This window comes from Tamandua tetradactyla, chromosome 11 (assembly GCF_023851605.1).
Source record: "Tamandua tetradactyla isolate mTamTet1 chromosome 11, mTamTet1.pri, whole genome shotgun sequence".
NCBI lineage: Eukaryota > Metazoa > Chordata > Mammalia > Pilosa > Myrmecophagidae > Tamandua > Tamandua tetradactyla.
The window spans coordinates 46,157,838-46,172,043 of NC_135337.1; the positions used below are offsets into that span (position 1 = coordinate 46,157,838).

Genomic DNA, 14,206 nt, shown 5'->3' on the forward strand with positions numbered 1-14,206 from the left:
TTCTGGCCTTTTGTGGTAGATTGAGTTATGTACCCTGGGAGAGGGGGTGGCAGAGAGGATGCATGTTCCAATGCTTTTCCTTTCCTTTGGGTATGGACCCCTTGGAAATAGGATCTTTTGAAAATGCTACTTCAGTTAAGGTGTGGCTCAGCTGAACCAGGCTAGGCTTTAATCCAGATTTCTGCAATCCTTTATAAACAGAATGAAATTCAGACAGAGAGAGAAAGCCATGAGAAGCCAGAAACCAGAACTCAGTGGAATCAGAGGAGAAAGAAGAGGACACTGCAATGTGACAAAAAAGCCAACAAACCCCAAGGACTGCCAGCAGCCAACCCAGGTCACCACAGTCTTCAGGGAGAAAGCATAGCCTTGCTGACGCCATGAGGTTTTATTTCTCTGGCCTTAAAAATGTGAGTTATTACGTTCCCATTATTTAAGCCAAATCATTGTATGCTATTTGTTTCAGCAGCCAGGAAACTAAGAAACATTTTTACAAGATCAATTTCTGTGAATGTTCTTTTATTTCTGAGAAGAATTTTCCTATCGTTTCACTTTTTTATTGCTATCAGATCAAGAATGTTCTCTTACTGATTTTTTCTTCTTTTTCAGCACTTGAACCTTTTTGTTTGTTGAAATTTCCCAATAGTGTGTTAATTTTTCTAATTTCTCCTTGCAGTTCTATCAATTTTTATCTCATATATTCTGAGGTATTTTTATCACGTCAGTCCATGCTTAGAATGTGTTTGTATTCTTGATAAATAGAACATTCTACTCTTATGTAGTGATCCACCTTGATGCTTGGATGCTCTATCCTTTAAAACATCTCCTAGGGTCCATTCACCACATAGCAGCCAGAGTGGTTCTTTCAAACGTTAAGTCATAGCATGCTACTCCTTGGTTGAAATCTATCATGTTTTCCCTTTGACTCAGAATGAAACCCAAGACCTCATCTTGAGAATGGCTGCCTTACTTAACTCATCTCCCACCACTCTCCCCCTTCCTCATTCTGCTCCAGCTACACTAACTTCTGTGATTTTCCTTGACCAGGCCAAATATTTGCTTGGCACAGGGCCTTCAATTTCCTGTATGCTTTGCCTCAAAATACATCCCCCTTGCAACTGCCTGACTTAAATATTTCCTTCACTCAAATCCCTTCATTGGAACACCGTATATAAAATTCCATTCCTGTATCACACTACCTGTTTTGGGCCTTTACCTTGTTTTCTCCTCATTTTTAAACAATTTTCACTATTATTTGTTTTTCTCTCAGCTCCATAAGAGAAGTACTTTGCTATTTTCATTTTCTGACACATATTCCAGGCTGACAATAATTTCTTCCACCCATAAAGATTCCCTTTCTCTATCTAGCCCTTATTTTTAGTGAGAAACCTCACTCTTCAACAACTTGTTATAAGTGATATATCCCAAAGTGTTTAGGATTAAGAGTATGTGATTAGTGTTGGGTTTGCCCTCTGAGAGAAACAGGAATGAATAGAGAATATAGCAGATACAAAAGAACATATGCATGCTGTCTTCAAGATATCAGAAAGTAAAGTGGACATAAATTCAGAAAACTTCAGTAATCTATCTTGAATAATTAAATATGTTGGAGAATACGGATTATGGTAGCCAAAGGAGTGTGTCACTCAAAATTCCCTTCAAGAGAGAACAAGCCAGGAGGGATATAATTAGTTGGCCGCCTCCACTAGCCACAACTTTGGGATATACTAATGTTCTGGTTTGCTAGCTGCCAGAATGCAATATACCAGAAATGTAATGGCTTTTAAAAAGGGGAATTAAATAAATTGCTAGTTTACAGTTCTAAGGCTGATGAAATGTCCCAATTAAAACAAGTCTATGGAAATATCCAATCAAAGGCATCCAGGGAAAGATATCTTGGTTCAAGAAGGCCGATGAAGTTCAGGATTTCTCTCTCAAGTGGAAAGGCACATAGTGAACACGGTCAGGGTTCCTCTCTCATCTGGAAGGTCACATGGCAAACTTGGCATTATCTGCTAGCTTTTTCTTCTGCTTCCTATTTCATGAAGCTCCCCGGGAGGCATTTTCCTTCTTCATCTTCAAAGTGCTGGCTGATGGACTTTGTTTCATGGTGCTGCAACATCTTCTGCTCTCTCTGAATCTCCCATTCTCCAAAATGTTTCATCTTTTATAGGACTTCAGTAAACCAATCAAGACCCACTCAAATGGGTGGAGACATGTCGTCACCTAATCCAGTTTAACAATCACTCCTGGCTAAATCACATCATCCAGGGAGATGATCTGATTATAGTTTCAAACAAACAGTATTTAATAGGGATTATTCTACCTTTATGAAATGGGATTTTGATTAAAACATGGCTTTTCTAGGGGGCATACATCCCTTCAAACAAGCACAATTACAGTTTTCATGTCAAGGTTCAGTCCCCCTGGGTATCTCCCAGACAATGAATGAGCATGATGGGGTAACAGAGCTGAGTCATTCCTCCCAAGGGAAATGGAAAATTTTGCCCTATAGCTCCACATGAAATTGTCAAGACTTTCTGAGAGCTCAATTTGCAGTTCTCTTTACCCAATCATCCTCCCCTTCTTCTCTCCCTTCACAGGTATCTGACCTGCATTACAGTCTGAAGGTGCTCCCTGACTACTTCTGTTTCATCTCCCATGTACACATCATGGCTATTTCTCAAATAATTTTTTTATTTTACTTCTAATTCCATCTTGGTGTGTGCTTCCCATAGGACCCAAACTAGAAGAAGCAGAGGCATTTTTTTGAAGGTTACAATATAACACGCCAAGGCTTGAGTAGGATAGATTTGAAATCTTCTTGCTGTTTATTCTTTTATTCAACAACTATTTGAGAACCATTATGTAATCATATGATTATTGTAAGAACAACCACAAGGTTATAATTCTTAAGATTGAATTAAAGCATTTCCATTTCCTATTCACATTATAGTCTTCTTTGGAATTCAAAGAAAACATCTCTATGCATTCTTCCATTGTCCATGTCATGACTGCAATTTATCAGAATATTGCCATATATCTTATGAAATGAAATAACTTTCTTTTAAATCACTAGGGCTTCATTGTAGTCAGAGTAGCGAGGTAATAATAGATCATAAAAATCAATGGAATTAAATAACTAACCATCTAATTAAATTGAAAAATAGAAGTACAAAGTCAAAGTAGAAGACTTTATTTCTGGAATGTTTAAATTCCCCTAACAAATGGAATTGGAATAAAAAAAAAAAAAACACTAGACAACATTTCAAACCATTACTAAGAGTTTTTAATAGATCTGTTAATAAAATATGGTTGACAGCAGAACTGTTGAGCATAACTCAGGGAGGAAGGAAATCAAAAGTGTAGAGACCATTTTAACTGAAAAGTAACACAGTCAGTGCATTGGCCAATGCCACCTGTGCCTGCTGCAAGGAAGGTTCTTTGCCTGCTGAGAAAGGTGTGACCAGCCATTATGAGCTGTCCCGTGAGCAGTGTTTTGTGTATGCTCAGTACTTCCAGCAGTTCCTAGGAAGAATTTCCTATGAGTTTGAAGGAAGGAAATACTGTGAACATGATTTTCAGATGCATTTTTCTCCTTGCTGTCATCAGTGTGGTGAATTCATCACTGGGTTGAGTTATTAAAGCCATGAATAACAGCTGGCATTCCGATTATTTCCCTTATGACCTGTGTTAGGAAGTTTGGGCATATATTGGGTTTTTCAAGAACTTTGGGAAACATCTCTGTCGCCCCTGTCATAATCATGAGAGAGACAGACAGAGGCCTTGGAAAATATATTTGCCAGAAATGTCATGCCATGATTGATGAACAAACTCTCATGTATCAAGAGTGTCTCTTACCATCCAGATCATTTCAACCGTGCAAACTGTGGGAAGGAGCTGACTGCTGATGCCTGGGAGCTGGAAGGAGAACTGTACTGCTTGCTGTGCCATAAGAAAGTGGGCATTCCCATTTGTGGAACCTCATTTGTGTAGGCAGCCCATTAAAGGGCATGTAAATGCCATAAGCAAGCAGTAGCATATGGAGCAATTTGTTTGTGCCAAGTGTGAAAAGCCATTTCTTGGGCATCGCCATTATGAGAGGAAGGGCCTGGCTTATTGTAATACCCACAAAAGCCACCATATGGTGATTGTTTCCACTAAAACAGTGTTATAGAAGGAGATGTAGTTCCTGCACTTAATAAAGCTTGGTGCATGAACTGCTTCCCCTGTTCTGCCTGCAACGTTAAATTAAAGCTAAAGTATAAACTTGTAGAGTTTGACATGAAGCCAGTCTATAAGAAGTGCTTTGAGAAATTTTCATTGGAGCTGAAGAAAAGACAAGAAACTAGTTGAGATCTTAGGGAAGAAGTAATATCCTTTATTTTCTTTTCTTCTTTGCTATGCAAAGATAAAAAATTACCATCGTTACTTGACTTGATCCACCTTTATTTAAAGCTGTACTTCAAAACAGCGCAGACTGAAGGGAACCTACTTGAATGGTTTATTTCATCACCTTTTTCTCATTAGAAAAGTGAAAGAAGTTTGTGTAATTATATTTAAAACAGAGTTGAAATCAAGATTTGCCTTTGTTAACCCATATCAATTTATTGACACATAAACTATGCTTGAGAGCAAAGATCACATCTTTATAGGCTAAATTTTAATTAAGGGCAAAAAATGAAATATAGCATTTTACATGAAAGTAGGGAGTCAGCTTTTATGTGACTCAGTTAAATGTATATATATATATATTTGCATTATTTTGCTTTGTATCCAAAGGAAAATTACCTCCAGCTGCTGTTAGGAGCAGACATGAGAAAGAAAAATAGCCAGTTAAGAAAACCAAATCTTACACAAGCTTGATATGTTTATCAAATGTAATAGTGTTAAAACAGATTACACATTACTAAAGCAAGAAACAAGTAAATTCAGAATTACTTGATTTTGTAATTTTTTGAAAAATACAATGATTATTACTCACAGTTTTATATTTTGTTCTTGTGAACACTTTGCTTTATAAAAATACTTACACAATAATAGTATGTCTTATTAAGTTTTGTGCAAAAAATCATACCAGGTATTTGAAAATACAGCGTACTTATAATATTGGACAAATGAAGTACTTTTAAATGTGTTGCATCAAATATGCTTCTAAGCTTAGTGTCAAAGATTTAGTCTTAGAATAGGACATGACATTAAATTTATATAGCTTGGAAGGTATCACTTTTAAAACAAAATAAATGTATATGTATTTGTCATATTGTCTTTATATTCATACTAAGATATGTGCTTTAGACACAATAAAATATGCCTTGCCTTAGTAAATCTCATACTTTAATCAGGAATTCTAGCTCTTTGTAACAATACAAACTAAAAATAAGTGCATCAATTGAAACCTGTAAACACAAATTCACTTTAAAAATCTGTGATTATATTTAAAAAAAATGTTTTTCTCTGATTTAAGGAGGAAACCATTAAAATTAATATCTGTAATCTTATTAGAGGAGACTGTTGATATGTTTTGGGTTTTCCATTTCAAATCTCTTAATTAATTAGATTTTATTTACCTTAAATAGGTATAAATGACACTTTGAAATTGGAAGATGGATATTAAAATTGTCAACTTTAGGTCAAAAGTAGTGAGTTATTCTACTTTATAAAAAGTTTTACCTGAAGTTTCTGGACCATTCTTCTGGATAAGCTTGTTAGGCAAAATATATTTTGTGAATATTTAAATTGTTTTCCTGCTATTCTATTTCAAAAGAAAGTTACCAACATGGGCTCTAAGGGGAATAATATTATTCTTTCTAAAATTTGCCAAAATACTGTTTCATCATTAAAAAAATTTTCAGGATGCAACCAGTCTGCCATTAAAACAGTTGCATGCATGCATTTTCTAAAACTCTGTGCATGCACTTTACAGAATGAATTCTGGCTCTCTTTTCAAATAACATCATAACTACTTTATATTTTAGTGTTCCTTTAGAATTCAAAAATGATAAAAAATAATTTTAAATTATCCATATGTAGTTTAAGAGTTCATGTTTTGGTTTGTTAATGCTGTCAAATGCAATATATCAGAAACGGAATGGTTTCTATAAAGGAGATTTATTAAGTTACAAGCTTTCAGTTCTAAGGCCATAAAAATGTCCAAACTAAGGCATCCAAAGAAAGATACCTTGACTCCAAAGAAAAGCTGAAATCTGTCACATGGGAAGGCACGTGGCTGGCATCTGTTGATCCTCGTTCCGGATTCTGTTGTTTTCATCAGTTGATTCCAGTGGCTTCCTCTGTAAGTGCTGGTGGGTGGGATTTAGCTACCTGGGGCAAAACTGTGGGTTTCATCTCTTAGTTTAGCATCTCACAGGAAGCCACATGGTCACGAATGCTGGACTCTGGTTCTGTTCTAGTTTCCATTGCCTCTCTCAGCTCCTTGTGTCTCCTGGGGCTTCTGCATTTCCAAACTTCTACATCTAAATTTTTTCCTAAATGTTTCCCCTTTTAAAGGATTCCAGTAAACTAATCAAGACCCACTTTAAATGGGTGGAACAAATCTTCATCTAATCAAAATTTCAAACCCACAATTGGGTGTGTTGCATCTCTATGGAAATAATCTGATGAAAAGATCCCACCCTACAATACTGAATCAAGATTAAAGAACATGGCAGCCCTCCACAAGTGTGAATTAGGATCGAAAGGACAAAGCTTTTCTGGGGTACATAACAGTTTCAGACCAGCACACTGCATATGCTGAATAGTTTAAGCATATTAAGCATATTCTTACATTTGACAGTAAGAATCAAAATCCCTTCAGTGTGCTTTTGTCAGTTAATAAATGAGCAGCAATGAAACTTTCAAAGCATTTATTAAATATTATACTTTCAATAAAGAAAAAAATACGATGGGGTTTGAAGTATGGATTCTTCATACTAAATTGTTACATACCCCTAGACCAGAAATACATAGCAGAAAAGCAAGCATTTCCTTTTTTTAATCATGTTGATTATTTTTTCTCTATTTTTATATTTTCTATAATTTTTAATCATGTTGAAGATGCATGGACTGAAAAAACTCAGCTGTTTTGCTTACATATCTTACCTACCAGACATCTTCTGTAGCCAGAAGATCACTGCTGTCTTTGTTCAGTCTTCTCTTAAAATGCGAATTTTTATGTTTTTGAAGTTTGACTTGTTAGTCCCTTATATTTAGGGTAGTTTATCTAAATATAAGAATTCTTTCCTTCCTAGGGGTATCATTGGAGCCCCTATTCCACGTGGGAAAGGAGGAAGAAGTGGTTAGTGGAATAGAAGACAAACTTGGCCTATTTTGTAATACATTTTATGGAGTTTTCCTGGCTGCTGAAATACCCAGGCCAGTAAGTTATCTCTTTGTTTAAAGTTCTACGAGGCAACTTGAAATAAGTCATTGTTCTTACCTAATTTCCAAATATTTTCTTCTTAGCAAGCCTAATATAACTGAGGAAAATGTCTGGGTAAAAGGACAACATTCTTTGGATCATGTTCCAAGCCTTAGTAATACTGCACCTAAAATAACAGTTTATCTTCCTGACTTATTTGCCAAAATAGCCATTTATAAATTAAGGAAAATTTGAAGTAGGCTTACAGCATTCTTGCTGTGTTTCATTTTAGATTGCAAACTCAGGAACAGGGACAATATATCAATAACTGTGTTTCTATACAACAACCCCTGCAGTACCCTCTTGGTGCTTAATAAATGTTCATAATTATTATCAATAAAAATATGGTTTACCTTTATTTATGAGATAGCTGTATACTGGAAAGTTCTATGCAAACTTTGTCTAATCAATTCTCGTGTTAATGTTTTTTATTAAAGGAAATAATGACCCTCTTACAAAAGAACTGTCCATAATTCTTGGTTAAATCAAAGTGAATTCTCAAGATGACATGTTTAAGTGTACTAAACTTGACAAATAATTGTTGTCAATTGTTAATTAAAATTTTGAATATATATTGGATTCATACAAATTGAAGATGTCTCTAGTTAAGTGGTTCTTAATGTGATTATAAAATAATCTTTTTAAAACTGATACTTTATTCTTTAAGCTATTAGCCCCTTTTCAAATCATCTTTATTTCCAAGCACACAGGAAACTAATATATTAATAGTTCTCTCTTTCCCCAAAATAATTGTTTTGCAAATATACAGTCATACATACAATAATAGCTATTGTTATCTTAAATAGTTCTAATATGGTATTTTAAATTTTAAAAATTCAGAATTAAAGTCCAGCTAAAAGAAATCTCTAAAAGCTTAAATTTAATGGTGAATGGAAAACAATTGCTGCCACAGCAGAAATATGATCTGTCAAGTAATAACTGAAACTCTCAAATGAAAAATTCTGTTAGGGAAAACCACTCCAAATTCTTCTATTCATGAGAGAAATTAGCCTGTTAAACTACCAAATTTGTTGGATAGTTTGTTTTCTATAGAATTCTTTTTTATTTTTGCAAGAGTAGCAAAACAAATTACTATGACAATTAGATGTATTCAGCCAACAAAAAAACATTTATATTGCTTTTCAAAAAAGCAGTTTGTATCTGGATAAAGATAAATAGTATGAAAATTTTGTCCTGGCTTAGAACTCAGAACTCAGAACATCAAGGGTCAGCCAACAGTATCCATGTAGGGGTTTCTGAAATTCAGTTTTATACAGGGATTCTTAAATGTCTCCTTTTGATTTTGCAAGCAGATTGCTTCAAAGGGACAGCAATCCCTGGAATTCACTTAAATATCTGCAAGCACACTCTTGATGGGTCATGTATTAGATGTCTTTGGATTATTCAGTTAGCTTCCCAGGACTCTGTAGTTAAGAGTTTATACTGGCTTTCTAGGCAAAGGCAGTGCTAATATAGAATGCAGAATTGAACTTCCTTCGACTTCTCAGTTACCGTTAGCTTTTTAATCATGAAATGCCATGTGCTGTGGACTTTGGAGATAGAATGGCGGAATCCACATGCCTTCAGTTTTCAAACAAAATAAAAAGTCTAGAATTGTACAATATCCTAAGGCTCATACCTAGGACTGAAGTTTAAGAAGTAATAGAATCAAACTAACTGAACTCAGCAGTATTCTTGCTACACAATAGTAATTCGATGACAGAAACCTGAGTTTAACTTCATGCATATTCCAGAGGTTGTTCCTCATTCAGCCCAGACTTGACTGTTGAAATTATATTAAGCATTTTTTATTCCCCCTTGAATATTTAATGTATCAAATTTATTTTGTATTTCACAAATATAACACATTGTGTTAGATAAAATCATCATTCCAAATAAGTGTTTGAAGTGTCAACAATAATGTCATAGATTAGTTATCTAATTGACATAGCCATATTCTGCCTAGCAGAAAGGCAACTTTTCATTGCTACTTTCATGATAGAATAGAGAAGCTGATTTTAGCTATGGCTTATTTGGCAGTGGAATGAGTTTACCTGGAAAATGATTTTATAGAGATGTAAGATTAAAACAAGCAAATCTATTTGAAGATAGCAATTCAGAAGAGATACATTTGGTTACTCTAACTTTATCTAATAGTTTCAGATATAAAAAGGCTGCTTACTAAGGACTTATTTGCAAACAAAAGTAACCCTGATCACTGGACTGCTCTGTGATAGTCAGTGTTACCTGGAGGGAGCGTCCCCTTATCTCCATCCTATATCCTCTTATTCCCCAGCCCTTCCATCTCAGGGAGCACAATAAACTCAAATTATTTGCTTATATTTATATTTGCTTATTACTTGTCTTATAATTTTTCTCTATTTCTTCTTAATGACTATTAAGTAATTTCTGCTGGCTTTCTTTTGCTTAGTTAGGGCCAAAACTTATAGCATTTGGGGGAATTCAAAAATGAATAAAACACTTCTCACATCTAAGATCTTTTAATATTGGGAAGAGAAAAATAAGTTCACAGATTCATTAATATAAAAGTCTCCTGTTTTTTTTTTCTAGGCATTGAAATATGCACTCCTAAAATATGTATTTTAAGAAGGGGACAGAAGCCAATATACACAGTACAATACTGTATAATAAGTGCTCTAACAGTAGAGATTGGAAACATCCAGGTTAGCATAGAGGAGGAAACCCTGCATCTCCTTCTGGGGAATTTGCAAGTGATACTCTCTGGAGAGCAACTAATATTCTCTCTGCACCTAAGTGAGAAAGTGAGATTTTGTAACCTACGATACAAAGTTAGGGAGTGAGAACCCAAATATTTCTAAATTATGTAAAGGATGACTTTAAGTTTCAGAGACGCATGAAAGGTTTAACTCAGGACCTGGAGAAGGGTATTCTTGTTTTTAGTAATACTGAACCTGAAGGTGGAAAGAGAGGGAATGAGAATTCGAGTTCTGACTGTGCTCATTTTCTAAGTCAGGGATCCTTTGGAGCTGGTACCCATGCCAGCTGCTAAGGAATGAAGTTCAGTACATTCATGTTAAAGAAAACTTTTACAGTTAAGACCTTCAGTTCAAAATACTTGTGAAACATATTTCAATGTTATTTTTTCAAAATAGGAGAAATTTGCACCTATTCCCACTGTCTTGGGAATGGTGTGTGTTCATCTATATGTAGACTTCCAAAGGATCTATTAAATAAGTTTCTAATTTCCTTGAGAGTTTCCTTTTCTTATTTCATCTTTAATTATGTATTCTGGTTTGAATTTAACCTGTAATTTTGCATAATTTGCATTCTGAACTAGTTATCTATTGCTACCTGAAAATCACCTCAAACTTAGAGGCTTATAATAACAAACCAATTTTATCATAGCTGCTAAGTTTCCATAGGCTAGGAGTTTGGGCAAAATTTATTTGTCATATTCTTCCGCTCTACTGGTTAATGAATAAGGTTACTCCATGGTTTTGAGCTGGTGGATGGACGGTTAGAGGGTTCAACATGGTCTCATTCAAATATTTGGGCTTTTGCAGGGTCACCTGGCAGGATAGGCTTAGCTAGGTCTGTCCACCATAGCACCTACACATGGCCTCACCCATAAAGAGGTCTCAGGGTAGTCAAACTTATATGTTGGCTCTGGATTCCAAGAAAAAGTTTTCCGTGAGAGAACGGTAGAAGCTAAAGTTTTCCTATATCCTAACTGGATATCCAGATTGTCAATTCTGTCACATTCTATCATGGAACTTGACTCTACCTCTCAATGAGAGGAGTAGCAAAGAATTTGTAGCAATATCTTATCTATCAGTCTCACCTCTGAACAGCAAATACTTATATTTCTACCCCTTGAAAAGTATGCTCAGGCCCTCTCACAACCCTCCAAAGTGTTTTGCCACTATGGTAGCAGGCTTTTCAAGTTTCTGTGGATTTACTGGGCTCAGCTGTGTGGTTCTCACTCAAGATCACTTGTATTGTTAATTCAGAGCTATCTGAAGTCTTCATTATCTGCTGCTTAGGCTTTGAAAATCTGAGATATGGTCACTCATCTCTCTCTCTCTCTCTCTCTCTCTGTCTCTCTGATCTCTCTCTCTCCATGCATCCTCTTCAAATGGATGGTTCACTCAGACTTCTTCACAACAGGATAGTTGGACTTCTTACATAATAGCTTACTTTCCCTAGAATGAGTGTTCCAAGAGTCAAATAGGACATACTACTTGTCTGTTTTCATTCAAGAGTTGCCTACATCCAAATTAACACAGATCACAAAATTCTGAAGCTGACACATGATTGGATGAAAAAAATAATGTAATTTGCATGTGGGAAAAATAGGAATAAATGTACTCAAAAGAGTAGACTGGGGTCTTGCAGAAATTGCTCCAAGTTTTCACTTCTCTGGACTCACATTCTTTAACACATAAATTTGCAGTGCCCCCCTCTCTGACTTGGCTCATCCATGTGGCATGTGTTAACTGATGGAATATGGTAAAATGGTAATGTGCCAATTCTGAGTCCAGGTATTAAGAGACCTTATGGGTTTCTACTTTCTCTTGAACTTCTTCCGTCACCGTGACAGCATGTCCATTAAGATGAACAATACATGAAGAAGAGCCTAGCCATCTCTGTCTTCCATGCTGAGACCCATATAGGCCAGCTACAATCAAATTTATCCAGAACACCTTGAGTGATCCTAGCCAAGGCCTGAAAATTGTGCACATGAACCCACTGAAATTTGCCTTCTGTACTTGTGCATTCAGTAAATTGTTATTGTTTCAAGAGGTTGAGATTTATTACCTTTAAATTTTGCATGAAATATTCAGGCAAACATAAAAATATTGGTAATGCTAATAGTAAGAATTATATATCTACCACCCAAGTTAAAAAATAAACATTTCAAATACATTTGAAGTTTCTGTATAGCTTACCATATGTGCTGGGTTGAAACTGTTGTGTGTGCCAGAAAAGGCATGTTCTTTCACCTTGATTCCATATTGCTGGGTGGAATCTTTTCATTAAGTTATTTCCATGGAGGTGTGACCCACCCAGTTGTGATGGGACCTTTTGATTAGGTGGTTTCCATGGAGACGTGTCACCCTTTCAAGGTGGGGTTGCTTTCTGGAGCCTTTAAGGGGGAACCATTTTGGAAGAAGCTTCAGAGCCCAGGGTTTGGCAATAAAGAAAGAAAATGCCCCCAGGGAAGCTGTTGGAAGAAGCTGGTAGAGAAAGCTGTGCCTTCCCAGCTGAGAACTTCATCAGCCCTTTCTTTGGAGTTAAGGAATCTCTCTCTGGATGCCTTAGTTTGGACATTTCTCTTGTCTTAGAACTGTAAACGTGAAACTTAAGAAACTTCCTTTTTAAAAACCATTTCATTTCTGGTATATTGCGTTCCAGCGGCTTTAGCAAACTAAAACTCAATCCATTTCCCCTTCTTTCCTACATTCCAGATAACCACAATCTCCATTTTTTTATTATCTAAGCATTTTCGTAATCTTACTACATAGGTAATTTTCCAGAGACAAAATGTAGCATTGCTTTTCATTTAAAAAAATTATATGAAGGTAACATACCTTATAATCTGCAATGGTTTTTATATACACTATTATATATTTTTAGATTTTACCATTTTGAAACATATCGCTCGAGGTAAATCATTTATGCCATTGTATGGTATTACTTTGCATGAGTATGCCACAGTTTATTAAAACATTTTTCTATATATGGACATAATGTTATCATTTTAAGTCATTACATTGAACATGATTTTGTATAGTGGTTGGATATAAGAATTCGGTTTTAAATTTTATATCTTACTGGTCTGAGTCACTACAGCAAAGAAAAGTCCATACACCAGCATGTATTTTATTCATGCTTCAGGATTTGTTTACTGTATTCAGCTAATAAACGCCAAATATAATACTAGTCATGTTGACATATTCCACATACTGCAATTCTGCAAAACTAGCAAAGTTCACATAAATATAGATTGATTTCAACCATCAGAAACACAAAAAGGAATCTTTGAATAATTAATATCTATTTAACTATTTTATATATTTATATAATGTAATATCAATCCCTGAAAATAATTTGCATTATGTGCCCCACTGTCTGTAAAATAATTTTTAGGCTTGAACTCCTGGGATCATTGCTCTAGGTGTGAAATAGAATACAGAGAACATTTTCTATGAGACTGGTTAATATTCTATATGAAGAAGGCAGTATTGAGTTTTGCATCATATAGCCAAGGCCTCTTAAATGGATTATATAAGAACCATCAATTAAATTAAATTAAACATTTGTTTTATTGTTCAGAATATAATGGAGATTGCTTTTGCTAAGTAAAACAATGGGTTGTTCTTACACAACAATGCATGTTTAGTAAGTGAGGGAAGTCATTATTTCAATAAATTCATGAATATTTAAGGCAACATCTCCAAATGAAAATTATTGACCTCTACTGCTAATGTCTATGTTGCAAAATGTTGACCATATCTTAACACCAAAATACTCATGTCGAAAATATGTGCACTCCATTATGTTCACAATTAAGGGGGGGTTAATCTTCAAACAAGAAAAAAATCTAAAAGTATAAACAGATCTATATTAAAGAATCATATAGATTACCATTCATGTCTCAAGAAAATACTATTGGAAAGTATTGCAACTCATAATTATTTTTTATCAGACCAAAGACCCATCTAATTTAACTGTCCTTATTTTTACTTGTAATACAGTTACCATTTCCTTCTTGCAATATCCTTTATAGGACTTAAAGGTCCA

The 14,206-nt window shown here is 35.0% G+C and overlaps 1 pseudogene; it reads left to right on the forward strand.

Moving 5' to 3' along the window:
• Positions 1–2,457: 2,457 nt before the first annotated feature.
• Positions 2,458–4,375, forward strand: LOC143649121 (LIM and senescent cell antigen-like-containing domain protein 1 pseudogene; annotated as a pseudogene).
• The last annotated feature ends 9,831 nt before the right edge of the window (positions 4,376–14,206 follow it).